This window comes from Trachemys scripta, chromosome 2, assembly GCF_013100865.1.
Source record: "Trachemys scripta elegans isolate TJP31775 chromosome 2, CAS_Tse_1.0, whole genome shotgun sequence".
NCBI lineage: Eukaryota > Metazoa > Chordata > Testudines > Emydidae > Trachemys > Trachemys scripta.
Window position 1 is genome coordinate 181,273,409 of NC_048299.1, and position 15,390 is coordinate 181,288,798.

The following is a 15,390-nucleotide window of genomic DNA, read 5'->3' on the forward strand; positions in this document are numbered from 1 at the left end:
AACCTTCTATAAAAACTACTTGGAACAGTGAGTATTTCTAAAACAAAAAATAAAAATCCCCCTCCCCCAACTCTGTTTTTTTTGGGGGGGGGGAATGTTTTTAGCTATTTACTTACTTATAACTAATCATAACAATTTCCCCTCACACCGTTGGAGGCAGAGAATTATTTGAATACATTCCTTCCACTGCAGACTGGTTTAATGGAAAATGAGCTTTTTATTCACAAAAGCTACAAACAAACTAACCTCTGAGCACTTGAGCAGCAATGAATAATAATAATGATGATTGTCCTTTGATTGCTAATCTCACCTTGCAACTACACTGCCAATTCACAGCTATATTGCTGCTATTAACTTTCATCCCAGTGGTAATCACCTTGAGCAAATAAACAGATACTGATTTACTTAGGATCACAGAACTGTTCTCATATTTAAATATTCATGTTGAAATGTTACTGTTTTACAGCAGCTTTTGGAGAAGTGGAGGGGGCATTTGTTTGGCACCAGTGTAAGACATCTTATTTGTTTGACTTCATGAACTTTTATGTATTAATATAACCACTCCTGTAGTGACAGATGGTATACAATTATCCTCTTCTCTCATTCTATTTTAAATGATATTTTACCTAAATTTATCACCTGTTTAAATGCGTCTTTTTGTCCTGAGCGGCGGGGGAACCTCCACTGTGGGGAGGCTAGCCTGCCAGCCCTGCCCCTTCTGCCCAAGACCCCGCCCTCCACAGCCCCAAAACCTGCCCCCCCATAACTGGAGGAGCCCTGGCACTCCTCTCCCCTCCTGAGCAGAGGAGCCCTCTCAGGGCCAGCCCTCCCAGCCCCATGCTGGGCTGCTCCAGGGCACCCCCCGTAGCTGAAGCCAGAAGCCCCGAGCCCCACCACTGGGCCCTGGAGTTCTTATAGTATGTTGGTGGTTGGGAACCTCAAAGAAAAAGGTTGAGAATCCCTGCCCTAGGCCTCTCTGGAGCACAAACCCTGACATTTCATATGATTTTTTACTGCCGCTGGTAGTTGAACATTTTTTTTAAAAATGGAGGGCAGAGGAAGAAGCATCAGCTGTGCAAGCTGGTCCTGACCTTGTTTATGAACATGCTAGCATATTTGTGCATCTAAACAGCTGTGTCCTCACATACACCATATCCCTGTTTAACTGCACAGCTGGCAACTTACAGACATCTTTTACTGTATAGGGCCATGGTCATAACTTTATATCTATGGAGGCCTTTATAATGTCTTCTTCAATTTGATTTTTGTTACCCTTTCTTTTCTCCACACCCCAGTGCAGCAAAGCACATACTCCTCATGGAAGACTAGTTCCAGGCCGGATTCGAAGACTCAACCATCATTAAGAATTATCTATCTTAGGAGAAAAAAATTAAGTGGGAATTTTCCCCATTGGTAAGCCTGGTATTTCTTTGTTGTTTTGTCTATTTAGTTTGTAAGTTTTGTAACCCCCATTTCCTTCCCAGGTTACTCAGAAGACAGCACCTCTCACATGCTGCTTGGAAGCCTTATGTCATTAAGGGTAAAGGAGAACCTTGGGACCACAGCTGCAAGGGGGAATTAGATGGGTACCTCTAGTCACCCCTCTGCAGTATTCCTCTTACTCCTATGAATATTTATAGTTGGTGGTGCTGCACAGGGCCACACACTGTATAACATTGGTGGGTGTACCTCATAGAATCATAGAATATCAGGGTTGGAAGGGACCTCAGGAGGTCATCTAGTCCAACCCCCTGCTCAAAGCAGGACCAATCCCCAACTAAATCATCCCAGCCAGGGCTTTATCAAGCCTGATCTTAAAAACCTCTAAGGAAGGAGATTTCACCACCTCCCTAGGTAACCCATTTCAGTGCTTCACCACCCTCCTAGCGAAAAAGTTTTTCCTAATATCCAACCTAAACCTCCCCCACTGCAACTTGAGACCATTACTCCTTGTTCTGTCATCTGGTACCACTGAGAACAGTCTAGATCCATCCTCTTTGGAACTCCCCTTTGAGGTAGTTGAAAGCAGCTATCAAATCCCCACTCATTCTTCTCTTCTGCAGACTAAACAATCCCAGTTCCTTCAGCCTCTCCTCATAAAGCATGTGCTCCAGCCCCCTAATCATTTTTGTTGCCCTCCGCTGGACTCTTTCCAATTTATCCACATCCTTCTTGCAGTGTGGGGCCCAAAACTGGACACAGTACTCCAGATGAGGCCTCATCTGAGGTCGAATAGAGGGGAATGATCACGTCCCTTGATCTGCTGACAATGCCCTTACTTATACAGCCCAAAATGCCATTAGCCTTTTTGGCAACAAGGACACACTGTCGACTCATAACCCCTAGGTCCTTTTCTGCAGAACTGCTGCCTAGCCATTCGGTAGCAGTGCATGGGATTCTTCCATCCTAAGTGCAGGACTCTCCACTTGTCCTTGTTGAACCTCATCAAATTTCTTTTGGCCCAACCCTCCAATTTGTCTAGGTCCCTCTGTATGCTATCCCTACCCTCCAGCGTATCTAGCACTCCTCCCAGTTTAGTGTCATCTGCAAACTTGCTGAGGGTGCAATCCACGCCATCTTCCAGATCATTAATGAAGATATTGAACAATACCTCGGTTGCCTCCAGGAACAAAAATATTAATAATGGCTCTCATGCAGACAATAAACACACAAAATAAAACAAATGCAATTTTACTTAAAAGTTATCCTAACAACGTACAATAGGAAGTGCAACAGGTTAATGTAGCTTAAGCTCTTGGTGCTGCAAGGGAAAAGCTAATGGCTGCACCTTTTAATATAGGGTTACCATATTTCATAAATAAAAAAAGAGGACCCTCCACGGGCCCTGGCCCCGCCCATTCCCCCACCCTAGCCCCGCCCAACTCCGCCCCTTCCCACCCTAACTCCGCCCCCTCCTCCCTTCCACTCCCAGCCAGGGGGAAAGGGCTGCCCCAGTGCTACCGGCTTCAGGGTTTGCCGGGCAGCCCCCAGACCCTGCGCCCCCAGCCGGCGCTTCCCCAGCGCAGCTGGATCCCGGGAGGGGAAGCGCCCAGCCGGGGGCTTAGGGTCTGGAGGCTGCCCGGCAAACCGTGAAGCCGGTAGCGCTCGGGCTTTGGGCAGCTCCTATGCCTCCGGACCCTGCGCCCCCAGCTGGGCACTTCCCCTCCCGGGCTCCGGTGGCGCAGGGTCCGGAGGCACAGGGGCTGCCCAAAACCGGTAGCGCTGGGGCAGCCCAGCTCTTAAACAGAGCCGAAGAGTCGGGGAGGAGCAGAGCCGCCATTTTCCCGGACATGTTCGGCTTTTTGGCAATTCCCCCCGGACGGGGGTTTGACTGCCGAAAAGCCGGACATGTCCGGGAAAAAGAGGACGTATGGTAACCCTATTTAATAGCAAGTTGCAACATAACCCTAACCAACACTCATGGGCAGCGGGTGGAGCCCCCCTTCAAGGAGGCTAGCCCCAGCTCCCCCTCCTTCTACTCCCCCCCGTGGCCGGAGGAGCTCCCAGCCAGCCGAAGTCCCAAGACCCCCCTGCCCAGAGTCCCAGGCCAACTGCAGCTGCACCGCGCCTCCCCTCTCCAGACCCCAGGCCACCCGGACAAAAGCGTGCGTCTCTCAGACGCTCCTCCGGAAGAAGCTTTGCTATTCCCCACGCAGGCCCCGGGGCAGCTGAAGAGGCAGTATATGCTACTCAGCTTCCTGGGTTCATCAGTAATCTCCCTGGAGTCCAGGGGCTGAAGCTGACTAGCACATACTGCCTCCTCAGCCACGCTGGAACCTGCATGGGGCATAATAAATCAAAAACTTCCCCCCAAAACCCTGCAACCAGGGGTCCAGCGGCCGCGGCAGTGCCAGGGGAGGCTGAGCCTCCTATGAGCTATTATACCCACCGCCCATGCCAACACTTTTATAGATAGATCTACCCTGTCCCTAAGTGAGCACTCTCCCTTACACTTCTAGTGCGGGGCCCTCTCCTGCAGCGGTGTGTTGGGTGAGTTCAGGTAGTGGCAGATTAGCCACTGGCCTGTTGGGGCCCGTGCGCAGGGGCCCCGGCCAATTGGGGAACCCTGGAAAAAAATCCACCACCAGGTAGCAGAAGCCCAGAGGTCTGAAGAAGCGCTGGGCAGGCAGGGCAAGCCCCAGCGCCCTGACCCCTCCCCACCAGAAGTGCCAGGTGGGTGGGGCAGGGGAAGCCCCTGCGCCCGACCCAAGCTGTGACCCCAGGACTGGAGGAGATCTTGCTCCATGCATGGCCTCAGGGCTGGGGGAGCTCTCACTCCTCGCTGCGGTCCTGGGGCCGTGGCGGGGGGGGACAGAGCTTCTCTAGTCTTGTGGGGAGCACTGGATGTAGATTCAGGAGATGAGAGTTCAATGCCTGGCACTGAGTTCCTGTGTAGCCCTGTGCAAGTCACTTGGAGCTAGATCCTCACAGCTATTTAGGCACCTAACACCTCTTGATTTGGGCCTAAGTCCCCCCCACTCCCTGTAAAATCAAGGTAATAATATCTCACAGCTTTTGTCTATTTAGTTTGTAAATTCGAGGTGGCAGGGCCCAGCTCTTACTACTGACCAAAAGAGCTCAGCACACTGGGTATTCCACGCTTTTGACAATCTGACTGCACATTGTACAGCATCTAGAACAACCAGGTGTTGCCATAATACAAATAAGTAGTAATGACAAATGGATGTGTCAAATATCATTAAGTCTGACGAAGATTAAAAACAATGCAACAAATGTTCCATTGGTCGTTCCTGATCAGTCAGTGGGGGGTGGGGTGTGTGTGTGTGTGTGTGTGTGTGTGTGTGTGTGTGTGTGTACACGCATAACTCTCCTTACTTGATAAGATTTGGCCGTCATTTGTTTTTAAGTAAGAGTCCAGTTCAATTGCATTTGGGTTCCAGTTCCAAATACTGCTTTAATCCTATTCAGTGAGTTTAGGCCACCTTATTTTCTACATCTGAGCAGCAGCACAAGAGCCAGTAACACAAAGGTTGGAAGCAACAATGAAGAATCTTTTTAAGCCATCCTTCTGTATGCCTCAGTAAATGCTGGGTCTTGAGCAGCAGTGAAGAGAACTGAGCTCTGTTTCACTGCAGTACGCCCTGAAGTACGAGGATTGATAGCCCTTGTAATTGTCATCCTCACAAGTGTCAGTGCAGATGCTATAGAAACGAGCCAGATTCTGCTTTGCAGTCTTGCCACAAAAAAACCTAACTGTAGCACTTGGAATTTACCAAACACCTGCTTCATATAAACATGGCAGAGACTGAGACAATACAGACAGGACTTGTTTCCCATAAGTAGCAGCTGTGCAGCACTATAGCATGTAAATCACCAACAAAACAGAACTCAGCTGGGGCTGAGACTGAGTCCACGCCAAAGACATTTGTGTACAGCTTGTTCAGCTTCCATGGGGAATGCCAGCACACACAATTTGCGCTTTTAGCTGAAAGGAGCTGCGCAAGAGCCATAGGGTGGTCTCACAAAGCAGTGGAATTCTGAAATGTTCAGGGAGAGGGCCCCCTTTTAGGCTGTGCTCCTATAATCATACCTCTCCTGGAACTAGTGGACAATTAAAACATGAAGCACTTAATAGCTGGGAGCAGGATTGTAACCCAGGATTTACAGCATCTGGGACAAGATGTGTTCCTGCCACACCTATCCCTTCCTGTCTTTTTTTTTTTTTTTTTTTTTAAGCTTGTCCCAAGGCCCTTTTCTAATACTTGCCATTATCACACACTCTCAAACTCCTTGTTAGCCTCATTTTTAAAATCTGATCCCTTGCAACATTTTTATGCTTGTTCGCCTCCCTCTATTTTATCTCTTCCATTCCCCATCTTTTTAGCTTTGTTTTCTCCCCCATCTTTCCACTTTTTGTTGCTTCTCCTTCATTGCCCCATATTTTTTCTTTAGCTGGTTTCCCCTGCCATGATCTCCAGCCCTATTTTTTTTTTTTTTTTTTGTAAAGCTGGTTTCTGTCTTCCCACTTTTTTTCTGAAGCTGATCTTTCTGATTTTCCTTCTTTCCCCCTTTATCATGTGGTGTAAAGGGTCTTCTGGCTTGCCTCTGGCTGAATTTGCCATCCTGCTGGTTTCCTGCTGCTGCCACTACCTCTGCACCAAAATACTGAAATGCTGTCTCTTTCTGCCTTTGCACAGCACAGAGAGAGCATCTCAGGGTGGCATTGGCAATTCTGTGCCCCTCCCCCACTAAACAAAGGCCCAAGGACAATGATAACATGTCCTCTCCTGGCAGAATTCCTGGCTGATTCAGAACAGGATATGAAAAGTCATCATATATGGGTTAGTTTTAGATGTCTGACACTATTCTGTTGGTGTCCAGAGGCTGGTGCTGGAATGGGAGAAGCTGTTGTGTTCACCAGAATGAACGGACCTTTCACTAGCATGACAAAATTTGCCCCCTGTAGTGTCTATTCAGAGCACCACCAGCTAAGTTTCAAATAAATCTCAGGGGGATCAAAAGTACTGGGAAGTCCCCCGCCTTCATATTGGTATCTTTATTTTCCATTTGCATCCAGGAGCAAAGTGCTGGAGAGTGAGCGAGAGCGAGCAGTGATTACTGCCAGTGAATTAGAAGTTTGACATTTATTGTAGTCTGTTTCAGTGGAGTCATCCTGCTCACAAATGACCTACAGGCTGAGTCTGAACAGCAACCAAACATTTTGATTGAAAATATTAAATTAGAGCTAGCTATTGGCCTAAATTTGCTTTTTTATGCCAAAAAATATAGCCAGTATTGACAAAGATTCTTCAGGCAGAGAATTGCATTAAAAGGGGTCAAACTCACAAAGGTTCCCTCAGCCAATGCAGGAAACATTCACGTTCTGCATTTTTATGGCTATCCCTTTTCCTTATCACAATAACTTGTCCCTGCTCCTTTCATATTGTTGATAGCACTGGGCCTGGGCCTGAAAGATGCTGCGCACCTCCCAAAAGATGCTGAGTGCACTCAACTCCTACTGGAAACTGCAGTGCAAGGTGAGAGCATGGCATCTTTTGGGATTAGATCATACATAGATTCATAGATTTTAAGGGACCCATATGGTCATCAGTTTGAGGTCCTGCAAAACACAAGCCAGAGAATTTCACCAAGTGAGTCCTGCATCAATCTCATAACTTCTGGCTGAGCTAAAGCATCTCTGTTGGAAAGACAGCCAGTCTCAATTTGAAGACCCCAAGAAACAAAGAATCCACTATCTCCTTAGGTAAATTGTTCCAGTGATAAATTGTAGAAAAATCAGCGCTTTATTTCTAGGCTGAATTTATCTAGATTCAGCTTCCAGTCACTGGATCTCCACTGTCTGCAGTTATGATCCTTTTGTCTGCCAGACTAAAGAGTTCTTCCATCTCTCACTGTAAGGCAGGTTTTCAAACCGTCCTTGAATCATTCTTGTAGCTCTTTTCTGACCTCTTTCCAACTTGCTAACATTCATAGGCAGCGGGTATAATAGGCTAAGCCTCCCCTGCAGTGCAGCCACTGACCTGCCACCTTTGAGAGCACGAACACTTGGACTGTGGTGGCCTCACCTGTGGTCCGTCCCTGAGGTCCCTTCCCGCTTTTCCCCCCGTAGTTCCATCCATGCTCCATCTCTTCCCTCCCCTGCTCCGCCCCTCTGCCAAGGCCCCCGCTGCTTCTTGCTGAGTCCCTCCCTGTCTCCACTTCCCCTGTGGCCCCTCACTCACTGCTCACTGAGTCTTGACTACCTACTCTCCTTCACCTCCCCTGAGGTCCCCACTGCCCACTGCTTGCTGACTTCCTCCACCCCCCCTCTCTCGTGACCCACACACCGCTCAGGGGAGGGGGGGATGGAGGGACTCAGTGGGGGTCATGGAGGAGGGGGTGGAGGAGAGGAGGGACTAAGTGAGTGGCAGAGGTCTCAGGGGAGAGGGTGGAGGGACTCAGGGAGCAGCAGGCAGTTGGACCTCAGGGGAGGGGGCAGAGGGACTCAGCGAGCGGTGGGCAGGGGGGAGGAGGAGAGGAAGGACTTGGTGAGCAGCAGGTGGGGGGCTTTAGGGGAGGAGGGTGGAGGAGAAGAGGGACTCGGCAGGCGGGGGGGCTAGTGTGAGCAGGGCCTGGGGCGGAGCAGGGTGGAGTGTGGGCGGGGCCTCAGGGGAGGAGGCTGAGAGGGGGTGGGGCTATGGTCCAGGTGCCCTCATTACCAGATCATTCTTTAGAAATGACCTGTCCCCCTCATTTACTACTTTGTCAGTTTTTGTGTCATCTGCAAACTTTACCAGCAATGAGTTTACACTTTATTCCAGATCATTGATAAAGATATTGAATAGCACTGAGCCAAGAACTGATCCCTAAAAGACCCCACTACAAATGCCCCTGCGGGATCATAATTCCTCCTTTACAATTACTTTTTGAGACCTATCAGTCAGCCAGCTTTTAAATTAATTGAATATGAGCCGCATTTATTTTTAATCAGAGTGTCACATGATACTAAGTCAAATACCTTACACAAATCACAGGGTATGGGTATTACACTTGAGCTGAAAGGTATAAATTCTAGCTCAAGGAGACATACATATTGAGTACATACATAGAGTCCCAGATGGGACTGGACTCAGGGAGGCCAGCCTGTCCTGCTGCTCGCACCGCTTGGGCTATGGTTCCATTTTTAGCACACCAGCTCAATCAGAGCTAGCGTGGGTATGTTTGGTTCAGCTGGAACTTATACCTCCAGCTTCACTGTAGACATACACCCAAACCATTATTTCATCACAGTGAACTTTGTCAGCCAAACTTGTATCTCATCAAAAAGCAGTATCAACTTTGTTTGACATCATCTCTTTTCCATAAAACCATGTTGTCTGGCACTAATTATTCTGTCATACTTTACTGACTGTATCCTGCATCAGTTTTTTCATGATTGTTGCCTGGGATCAGTATCAAGCTAACTAGCTTATAATTACCTAGATCATCTAATGTGCCATTTTAAAATAATGGCTCATTAGCTTGCTTCCAGTTCTCTGTTCTGTTGTTAGGCCTTCGATAAATAATAATGGCAATGGCTAAGCTTCTCCTTTAGGTGTTTTTAAAAAATATATTTATTCATTTTTATATTATGCCATTCCCTCGGTCTTGAATTTAAAGGTTTCCAGGGCAGTTTCACACAATTCCATTTCCTTGACCCCACTTATAGCATCCAGAGCAGTTGAAATATAAGTATTTGTAACGTTAAGTGATCTGATGTAATTTGTTTAAGTCTTGCATAAGTATTAATCACTTCATTACTGAAGTCCAGTTACATAGGGACTAGCCAAACACAATCAGCTTCTCTATTCCAGTCCAATCCTCACATTTTCAGATAGTAACATCTCCTGCAGCTCTGAGATGAACATGCCCATGTGTTTTTTATTTCTTCTTCAAGTAAAGGACAGATTTTATCCTTCAAAGCAAGCCAAAGTCTGAGTGCAAAAATGCCTAATATTTCCTGTGACCTAAATAACGGCACCTAGGGATAGATAGATTATGATACTCTTATTAGCACTGAATAGCACCTGACAGCACTAGCAGTCCCACTGAAGGCAATGCAAACATTTGTGGAGTATGGACAGAGGTGAAAGTAAGCCGGTACGGACCGGTATGGTGTACCGGCAAGAGCTGGTACACCGTGCTGGACCCGACCGGCTTCCCCAGGCTGCCGATTTAAAGGGTCCGGGGCTCCCTGCAGCACCTGGAGCCCAGAGCCCTTTAAATCACCTCCCGATCCCCGCTGCCCGAGCCCCGGGGTAGCAGCAGTAGGGCTCCGTCAGAGATTTAAAGGGCCCAGAGCTACGCTGCGGTAGCGGCGGCTAGAGCCCCGGGCCCTTTAAATATCCCCTGAGCCCCGGGGCTCCCAGCCACCTCTGCAGCTGGTAGCTCTGGGGGTAATTTAAAGGCCACAGCAATTTCATTGTCACAGCAATTAGAGATGGAAGAGACAGAACAGGTCATTTGGTCCCTTCCCTGTTTCCAGCTAGTATAGGACTGAATTGTCCAAGGCAAGTGAAATACAAAAAGCAAACTAACAACCTGAATGGTAACACGTAAATTAAAACTGAACCATTATTTCATCTGAAAGAATATTTTGTTATTACAGCTCAGTGTTATTGTACTCAGATATCTCAGTGATGAATGTGCTATACAGCTGGGATTTTCAAACAAGACAAGGGGAATTGAATTAAGTCTAAATCCCACTCTACATGCCTAGTCACTGTAGACAATATTTGTAATATGGGTAAAGGTATTTTTTTTTAAATGTGAGTGTTAGTTTCACTGTGTCTTAACTTCTAAAACATGCTGTTTGATAAAGAAATGAATAAAATGAACGGCATTTTTATTAAGACACCCATTAATGAAAGCACAGCACCAAGGTATCACAAAGAGATGCTGATCTAATAGTGATGAATAAAATGGGATTTAATGCAGCTGGGAGCCAAGGAAAAACAGTTGTATATCAGAGAGAGAGAGAGAGAGAGAGGGCCTCATAAAGAGTTTGAAGTGGAGTGTTCCCTTGAGATAGAAAATGCCAAGGGTAATTGCTATTTCATCTTTCTACATTATTTTTCATTAAAACAAATAAAGGGTTTAACCTAAAAATGACAGGAGCTCTAGATCTAAAATAGCCTAACATAGTGAGGCTCATGAGACAATCTAATACTATTTGTGCAACAAATACTTGGCCTTTCTGACATTCAACAGTCCTGAATAGTTCTAATTCTGACCCATTTAAAGTACAGCAGAATATAGCTTAGAAATCTAAACAATTCAACAACAGTTGTTATACAGGAACTGCCTTAACATCTGAAATTAATTTTTTGTTGGGTACCTTTTGTGAAATAAGGTTTCCGGTCACATATTATTTGACTCACATTCACAAAATACATCTATTCCCAATCCCGACCACTGAGGGTAGGGGATACAGTATGTGTAAATTAAACCCAAAAGGTTAAACAGTCTCAGCTCTCTGTGCAGTATAAGGTATTATTAACTTGACTAGTAGCTGAAAGCCTGCATGGGTGTCGGAGCTGAGCCAAGTAATCCACCATCTGAGCAGTCTCCCTCATACAACCAATTAAATTGTTGCATGCAAACTAACTGTAGAGTTAGGGTGGGGATTGGTTGAGTTACCTCTGATATCACAATAGTTTAGGACTCTTGGCATGACATAGATACATGCCTTACTGTACACACAAATGGGTATACATTTGAAAAGTCAAAATAGCTGAGAACTTAAAAACGGGATGGTAACAGACTGTGAATCCCAGCGATGACTGAACCAGATGATACTTCGAACAAAAAGAGCTTTCAGCCATGCTTATAGCTGTTTCCATCATTTCACATTGGCTGTACAGAAATTTTAGGCTATGGAGTGACACAGAGTAACATAATCCTGGAATCTTCTTATATAAATTATTTATGAGTCTCTCTGTTATAACACGGTCTCCAATTCAAGGCTATTGAACTGTAATTTCCTATTAGAATTTCTCTAATTACAATAGCTCCACATGATATCACCAAGTGTAGAGAAGAAGAAAGCATAGGTCTGATTTTCCTCCGCCATTTTTATACAGATGTAACTCAAGTGACTGCACTGGAGATCCCCTGGCTTAAACCAACATGAGAAGAGAATCCTACCCAGCGTGTGTGTGAGGTCATGGGACATCTTTAATCCTCATGCCGGAGTGGGAAATGAAAATCTAGTTATGTTGAAAGATGATGTTTTAGATATTCTTGATATTTTGCTTATTTTAGCAGCAGTATTCTTAGAAATGCAAACTAATCTCCCTAAAGAACAAAAGGGCAAACAAAACCAATTGAAAAGCCAATATATAAATGCCTCTGCACTATGCTGAGAGTTTTATATGTTGTACAATATGAATATATGTGATGTAATTTAATTTAAGGGGACTAATCAGTGATATGTCTACACAACTGATTCATCAAACCTGAAAGAGCTGAAATAAAATCTTCCAAATGTGTAAGTTCTTTTATAGACCAGTTCTTCAGAATTTTTTAAGTAACGTACACTTTATGAAAGAACACTGTAAAAGGCTTAGATTAAGTTTAAATGACTTCCTTTTATTATAGAAAGATAAAGGAAGAGCAGCTGTTTAACAGGTAAGAGATATGGCAAATATCAAAAATACTTGATTCAAATGGAAACTGGTGTTCAGGTAACACACAGGGACACCTAGGCTATTGCTACACTAGAGAGTGCGTTTGCAGCTGCACCGCTGTAAGGCCACTAGTGCAGCCGCTCTAAGCGAAAGGAGAGAGCTCTCCCATCAGCTTAATTACTCCAGCTCCCATGAGCAGCAGTAGCTATGTTGGCGGGAGAAGCTCTCCCTCCGACATAGTGCTGTCCATACTGGCGCTTAAGTCGGTATAAGTAATGTCGCTCAGGGGGGTGATTAATTCACACCTTTGAGCGACATAACTTATGTCGACTTAAGTTGTAGTGTAGTATCCATAGCCCTAGAATGAATCAGCTGCTCCAGTGTACTAACCCTTGACTACTGTATAATTTTCACTGAGCCACCTATAAACCCTTCAGAGTAACAGCCGTGTTAGTCTGTATCCGCAAAAAGAAGAACAGGAGTACTTGTGGCACCTTAGAGACTAACAAATTTATTAGAGCATAAGCTTTCGTGGACTACAGCCCACTTCTTCGGATGCATATAGAATGGAACATATAATGAGGAGATATATATACACACATACAGAGAGCATAAACAGGTGGGAGTTGTCTTACCAACTCTGAGTGGCCAATTAATTAAGAGAAAAAAAACTTTTGAAGCTATCTTCGAGACACCACTGACTTCCTGAGGAAACTACAATCCATCGGTGATCTTCCAGAAAACACCATCCTGGCCACTATGGCCGTAGAAGCCCTCTACACCAATATTCCACACAAAGATGGACTACAAGCTATCAGGAACAGTATCCCTGATAATGTCACAGCTAACCTGGTGGCTGAACTTTGTGATTTTGTCCTCACCCACAACTATTTCACATTTGGGGACAATATATACCTTCAAGTCAGCGGCACTGCTATGGGTACCCGCATGGCCCCACAATATGCCAACATTTTTATGGCTGACTTAGAACAACGCTTCCTTAGCTCTCGTCCCCTAACGCCCCTACTCTACTTGCGCTACATTGATGACATCTTCATCATCTGGACCCATGGAAAAGAAGCCCTTGAGGAATTTCACCATGATTTCAATAATTTCCATCCCACCATCAACCTCAGCCTAGATCAATCTACACAAGCGGTCCATTTCCTGGACACTACTGTGCTAATAAGCGATGGTCACATCAATACCACCCTATACCGGAAACCTACTGACCGCTACACTTACCTACATGCCTCCAGCTTCCATCCAGGACACACCACACGATCCATTGTCTACAGCCAAGCTCTAAGATATAACCGCATTTGCTCCAATCCCTCGGATAGAGACAAGCACCTACAAGATCTCTATCAAGCATTCTTAAAACTACAATACCCACCTGCTGAAGTGAAAAAACAGATTGACAGAGCCAGACGAGTACCCAGAAGTCACCTCCTACAAGACAGGCCCAACAAAGAAAATAACAGAACACCACTAGCTGTCACCTTCAGCCCCCAACTAAAACCTCTCCAGCGCATCATCAGAGATCTACAACCTATCCTGAAAGATGATCCTTTACTCTCACAGATCTTGGGAGACAGACCTGTCCTCGCTTACAGACAACCCCCCAACCTAAAGCAAATACTCACCAGCAACCACACATCACTGAACAAAACCACTAACCCAGGAACCTATCCTTGTAACAAACCCCGATGCCAACTCTGTCCACATATCTATTCAAGTGACATCATCATAGGACCTAATCACATCAGCCATACCATCAGGGGCTCGTTCACCTGCACATCTACCAATGTGATATATGCCATCATGTGCCAGCAATGCCCCTCTGCCATGTACATTGGCCAAACCGGACAGTCTCTACGCAAAAGAATTAATGGACACAAATCTGACATCAGGAATCAAAATACTCAAAAACCAGTGGGAGAACACTTTAACCTGTCTGGTCATTCAGTGACAGACCTGCGGGTGGCTATATTACAACAGAAAAACTTCAAAAACAGACTCCAAAGAGAGACTGCAGAGCTAGAATTGATATGCAAACTAGACACAATCAACTCCGGTTTGAATAAGGACTGGGAATGGCTGAGCCATTACAAACGTTGACTCTTATCTCCCCTTGTAAGTACTCTCACACTTCTTATCACACTTGATTATCACTTCAAAAGTTTTTTTTCTCTTAATTAATTGGCCACTCAGAGTTGGTAAGACAACTCCCACCTGTTTATGCTCTCTGTATGTGTGTATATATATCTCCTCATTATATGTTCCATTCTATATGCATCCGAAGAAGTGGGCTGTAGTCCACGAAAGCTTATGCTCTAATAAATTTGTTAGTCTCTAAGGTGCCACAAGTACTCCTGTTCTTCTATAAACCCTTGTTATTTTGGATCATCCCAGACAAAGGATACAAAATGCAAGTGGGTCTCCTCTTTGAGAAAACAAGTGTATATGCCCAATGTTAACTCTCTGTGTTTTGCTACTATTCTTCCCAAAGGAAAGATATCCTGTAGAAGAAGTAAGCTTCCCTCTTTATATAGGAGAGGCTGTTTTTATGTCTTAAGGCTCCTCACCAAGAACAAAAGAACAGGCCTAGTGTGGCAATCCAATGGTATTTGATTGTTTCTCTTCATACCCTTGGTTTCTCAGCATTGCTTTTGCTTTGGTGCATTAATGATCATTTAAAGAGTTCTCTGACATATTAACCACATGCGTTGAGTGGCTCTATTCTTGCCACTACTTTAGTATGTTAATTGGCTTAAGGATATTATATGCCTACAATGCCATAAAGATATCATATACCTCTGACTATTTTTATCTTGGAGATACATTGCATAGTTGTCTTGAAAGAACTCGCTGTCTGAGGGTTACTGCTGTTATTTGACTCAGAAGTACATTTTCCTTAAGAAGTTTTTTTCCCTTTAGTTAAGCACAGGCCTTGTGTAGAAGTTTTCCAATAGACTACAGTACTTTAAATTAAATAGCCCACTGTCACTTTAAGCAGATTTACTTGATTCTCTTTCTAGTTTTCTTTTCTTTGAATAATTGAAATCTCTCTTTTTCCTAAACATTTCAGGAGTGATCATTATGTATATTGTTGGTGGGTTTTTTCCAACACATAAAGACTAACTTAAAAAATCTGGAAAAGATAGTAAGTGTCCTAGTGTAAGTCAAGATTAGTAACTGGAGGTAAAAAGTAAGCTAGTAATCTGCCACCCTTTTTGATAACTGAGCAGTATCTGAAGTC

General features: G+C 45.0%; 1 protein-coding gene across 2 annotated transcripts in view; it reads right to left on the reverse strand.

Annotated features, from left to right (window-relative positions):
• The window catches only part of KCNG2 (potassium voltage-gated channel modifier subfamily G member 2), a 78,828-nt gene that overhangs the window by 3,153 nt on the left and 60,285 nt on the right, over window positions 1–15,390 (reverse strand). The gene's annotated exons all lie outside the window — the stretch shown is intronic.